Source organism: Theobroma umbraticum, unplaced genomic scaffold, assembly GCF_002168275.2.
Source record: "Theobroma umbraticum cultivar Fairchild unplaced genomic scaffold, ASM216827v3 scaffold_89.0, whole genome shotgun sequence".
Taxonomy (NCBI): domain Eukaryota; kingdom Viridiplantae; phylum Streptophyta; class Magnoliopsida; order Malvales; family Malvaceae; genus Theobroma; species Theobroma umbraticum.
Window position 1 is genome coordinate 1,776,427 of NW_018397271.1, and position 5,627 is coordinate 1,782,053.

At 30.2% G+C, this 5,627-nt stretch overlaps 1 long non-coding RNA gene across 1 annotated transcript in view; it reads left to right on the forward strand.

The window, feature by feature from the left end:
* The first annotated feature begins 5,301 nt into the window (after positions 1-5,301).
* The window catches only part of LOC110426538 (uncharacterized), a 3,835-nt gene continuing 3,509 nt past the window's right edge, over positions 5,302-5,627 (forward strand). The window contains exon 1 of the long non-coding RNA XR_016351923.1: positions 5,302-5,481. This is a non-coding gene — a long non-coding RNA (uncharacterized LOC110426538). The remainder of the gene's footprint in view (positions 5,482-5,627) is intronic.

Consider the following 5,627-nt stretch of genomic DNA (forward strand, 5'->3'; position numbering starts at 1 on the left):
TGTAACATTTTACAATTCCCTTGCAAGGCATGTTAATCTCATGGACTTCATCTAATAAACGTATAAGCATAATCTTATTAATGAAGGAAAAGCTTTGATCAATTCGATTGGTTATAGGGTTCATATGATCTCATACTTATGTAATCGCTTATGGTAGAATTGAAATCTTGATAGATAGTGGACTTGCATTTTATCTTCTTATAATCTTTGATATACCATGGGCATGATCATCTAATAACGTTGATCTAGACTCTGTATGTTGAGATTATAATTGAGGTGAACATCTAGGAACATATATCCCAAAAAGGGAGTTCATAGCATTAACATCACTTCTAGTGATTTTCAGAAGATTGGTAATTAATCTAAACTCAGTGGATTGATGAATTAGCTACTCATCATATCTTAATACTCAAAAGATTAGATCTAAAGTATTGGATCACCTATTAGATGGAATTTAATACTAGGGGATAAATTAACATAAAAAGTAAAACAGTAATTTCACCTTTTGTCATTAGATGCATATGAGGGTTCACAATATAAGATTAGCAATTTGGATAACTAATATTGAATATTGAATATTGGATCATTCTTGTAATTTAGTTAATCCAAGATTGCAACCATGAATCTATGGTGGAGAGGTTTTATGGTTAATAAACTTGAATTATCTTAATAAGCTTAAGAGTGATTCTAAGTTTATTGGAGAATGGAATATCTATGTCCAAATAGATTTCTCATAGAATTCAACTTGTTTAAGTTAGAATACATGTTATATTTAATTATTTAAATTTATGCTCCAAATGGTAACTTTACATTTTGTCTTAGTTAAGATAAGAGTTGTCTTAAATTAGAATATAGTACATGTGTTGATTTAAGACAAGAGATGTCTTAATTATATTATTTTTTTGGTTAGTTAAAAATTGTCTTAATGGATAAATATTTTTTTTAAAGCAAGAGTTGTCTTTTATTTTTTTAAAGCAAGTGTCCATGTTTGACAAGGTTTCTTTTATTTGTTATTAATTATTTTAATTGAAGATGGATAATAATAAAATATAATAATTATTCAATAAGGAATCCTATTTAGACTTTGACAAATAATAATGATTAAACAATAAATTATTTATTATTTAATTATAATTTTAATAATTTTGGGGGAGTATGGTACAATTATAACACTTTATAGATAACCAATTTGGACTCTTGATAAGAATTTAATTTAATTAAATGCTTTTTAAAATAAAAAAGAGTCCATGATGGAATATACTATTAAAGCCTTTGTCGTACCTTTCAAAAATGAAAAAGAAAAGGAATTTCTTGACAAGAAGAAAACCTTTTGGCCAAACCTATAGCTGCTAGTTCCGTTCCTGCAAAATCCTCCTTAGTGACCCTTTTCTTTAAGGTCTTCTTGATCTTTAATTTTGGTATTTTTTCTAGAGACCTCTCACAAGAAAGATAACCATAGTTTTAAAGAAGAAAAAGAGAAAAACAATTGAGTTACCTTCTTGATTTGGCATTCCACACTTTGTCCACTCATGGTTCAAGTTAAAAAGATTCTTGAAGAATAAGTGGTAAGTTTATTTGGTTGAAAAATCAATCCTTGGTGTGGTAGTGAATTTACTAAAATTCACTAGGACAAATCAAGATTCTCACAAAAAGAGGCATGATTTCTTATGCATCTTGATTCTTGAATTTTTGATGTGATTATATCGATTTGCTTGATGCATGATGTGAAGTTCCACTTGTGTATTTAGATTGCTTGCTTTCATAATTCCAAAAAATGGATTGCTTGCTTTCGTAATTAGAAAAAATTTTGAAATCCATAGTTTACACAATCACATGTGTGCATGAAAATCCAACTGCAACAAAGGCTTGCCAAGAACATGTTTTTTAATAGTGTTCAACACTTTAGAGAGGTGATGACAAATTGCATGATTCAAGAAGAAATTGAGTTGTCTAGGGCCAAGAATGAGAAAACAAGATGTAGGGCATATTGTAAAGGTAATTGGTGTGAATAAATGGTTCATGCATCCCTATGATTGGATAGGAAGACTTTCGCTTTATTAATTGTTTTAAATTTCTTATATGGTAGCAGGGGCTAGATGACATCATCATAGAAATCATGACCTATGCAAGCAAATAAGGTGTGTTAGGCACTTGTATAGTAATTTCAGACAGAATTTTGTGGAATTGGATTTAAAGGTCAATTTCTGAAAGACTGTGAAAGGTTACAATCAATGGGATTGGAATGAGGCAATGATGAAAATAAAGGGTGCAAATGGTGATCCTTACAATTGGTTGATGGAAAGCCACTGACATTATGAGCAGGGCACACATTTGACCCTAATGTGAAAAGTGATCATCTCACCAACAATAAGGTTGAGAGCTTTAATTAGTCAACTGTGTTAGTGTAGAATTCTTAAAGAAAAATAGACCAAGATGGGGGTGAATTGGTATTTAAAAATTCTTTTTGAAAACTAAGCATAAAATCAAAACATTTTCACCCAAAATTATTTCCTAGTATCAAAAACAAGTTTTCAACAACAAATTACTAAGCATAAAATAATATATCAAAGTAAAATATTTTCCTAAGTTAAACACTAGCTATGAAGAATAAATGAAAATATTTTCCTAAGTGTCAAACAATAAATCAATGCAAAGCTATTTTCCTAAGGCAAATGCAAGCAATGAATAATAATATGAAAATTTAAAAGGAGATACAAAGATTTTATAGTGGTTAAGCTTTTTTGATGCCTACATCTACTCCTTTGGCAACCAAGGAATTTCTAATCCATTAAAAAGATTCTTTCTTTTTAATGGAATCAAGCGATAACCATTACACTGACTTTTTCATGAGATCAAGTGATAATCTTTACACAATGGACAAGGGGATTCTTGGTTTTTAATGAGATCAAGCAATAACCCACCAACAATGGTTTTTACAAGCTTAATCACATACCCTTACAAATAACTTTTCAAGGTTAAGATAGAATATTTACAATTGGGTACAAATTTTAGCAAGAAAATGCCTTTACAAAGGTTAAGTGCTTAGACTTTAAGCTTGAATGTAGTGGAAGAAGAATAAGCTCAAATGAAACAAGTATTCAACTTTATAAGCTTGGCAGATGACTTAAATGAAGTTAGAAAGTGAGGATAAGCTTTTAGAGGCCTCTTAGTGTTTAAAGCATTCGTTTAGGTCTTTTCCTACTTCAAAATAGCTTGAATGTGACTATTTATAGCTAGTGTCAAGTTTGGAGCTGTTAGACACAAGTTTGAATCAAATCTTACTATTGTTAAAACTTGAGGGTTAACTACAATGCTATGTTCTTCCAAATTTCTCAAATTAGGGCTCCATAGTTGAGTATAACTATCCTTTATTTGATCCAACTACTGAGTGCTTGTTTTTTGCAAGTTTGATTTGCTATATTCAACTATACCTTCTCTATAGTCGACTATGTTTGTGTAAAGTCAACTTTTTCATGCTTTCGACTTGTCAAGGTTGATTATACTTAAGCTAGGGTCGACGATGCCTGTACAAATCTTCATTTTCTTAAGCTTTCTAGAATAGGGTCAATTGTAGGCATTATTGGGTTGACGATGGCTTTATATTCTTCAAGTTTTGCATTCTTTTTGCCTTTAGATCCACTCGAGCTTCTCTAGGATCGATTGTTGACTTGTGTCTTGAGGTTTTCTTAGCTTTTTGGTGCTTTTCTTCAGCTGTTTCTTCCTTGTCTTGTTCCTACCTTCAAATGACATTTCCAAGCATGTTTGCTTTTGCTTTCTATGCATTGTTTAAGGGCTTATATGATGTTTTCTAATGATGCAAGGGTTTTCAAATAAGTATGTAACCTTAAGACATTAAAAACATATATGAGACAATTTCAAATGTTTGACATTAAGTTTAAGGTAACATATGATTTTTGTCAAATAAAAGCATGATGTAACTTAAGGCATATTGCATTTGAAATTTCTTGAAACCTTCCTTTAACTTAATTAGTCTCTATGTCATATTGAAAACATTTAAGTGTAAGTGAGAAGGGCAAAAAAAATAAATGTAAACTTTGAAAATTCTTCCCTTTATTTATGCATAAAGTTCAAAAATGTTTTCAAGAAAGATTCAACTAATATAAGAGCATTTCGATATGCTCATAAACCTTCTCCCTTTTTTTGTTATATAAAAAAGGTTAAGAAGTGTGAGCTTGAAGAACTGAAACTCAAGAAATAAGGGTTAGTGATAGTCATCAAATATAAATAAGCATTAAGTCCAATACTAATTTTTAACCATCAAATCAAAACAATGAGATATATTTTCATGCAAAAATTCAATCACTAGATCAAGAAATATATCCAATCATCACAGCATGAAAGCATTAAATTAAGATATATTTTCAATAAATATATATTCAAGCAAAGTGTAAGGAAATATATTCATTTAGCATATCCAAGGATCAAATATGTGTAGGTAAGTCATAATATATTTCTACTCAAGATATTCAATGTAACACCCCGTACCCTCATTTAAAAGTTGATAAGACTCTATTGATGAGAAGAAAGGTTATTTGACGTAAGTCTAAGTGTCAGAGAATGGTGATAGGTAAAAAGAATATTTTTAAATAAAATAATATTTTTATGAATAAAATATTATTAAAAATATTAAAATTTTATTTATTAGCAAGATTAGTTAAAAGAGATGTTTATATGACTAATCTAAGTGGGGGAGAAGAAGAAAAAAAGAATTCAAAAAAAAAAAGGTTAGAGGGACCCACATGTTTTTATTAAATAAAGCACGAGCAGGTAAGTATATATTTAAATTTTATAGTGACACGTTGATGGGGTGCAAACTTTATATTATATTTATACACATGTCAAGGAAGAAAAATAGAAAATTGGAATTTAAGGAGTGATGGGGGGGCTTAATAAAAAGGATTAGAACTTAGGAGGTTTAAATGGTAATTTTACTATTTAGTTTGGTCAAAGCTTCCAAAGAAAGCTTTGACTCTTGTTTTTGTTTCTCTCCATGGCCGGCCATCCCATGTGAGAGTTTGTTGGGAATTGTGCACAAAGAAAGAAAGGAAAAGACAGGAGAAGGAAAAAGGAAAGAAACAAGAGATTTTACTACTTATTGACTAGGTGAATAGCTTTGAATTTTTCTCTTGACTTTTATTTCCTTTCCCATTTCACTTGGCCAGCCAAATGATACCAATTTTTATTATTTTTCTTCTTATCCCATTGAGATTTTCGGAACCTTCATCCTCCATCATTTTATGCATCTTTTTTTCTTTCTTTTCTTTTCAAATGCCACTTTTTCTTCTTAGTTCATTTCTTCAACCGTGACTTCACCTCCAAAGACAAGCCGTGCATCAAGACCTCCCATCTTTCTTTCATGCTTCTTTCTTTTCTCCTTCCTTCTTATGAGTTATCTTCCCATTTTCCTTCCCCATAATCGAACTTAAGAAGAGCTTGGTGGTTTGGCTTAGAAATTTCAAGGTAAGGAATATGGAAATTATTACTTTGGTTGAATGCTTGCAAAGATTTAAGAATTCTTTAGTTAAAAAAAAATTGTTGTTACCATGTATGATTGTATAGACATGGGAATTATTATGAAATTTGGGTAAGAAAGTTGTTGGTTAAAT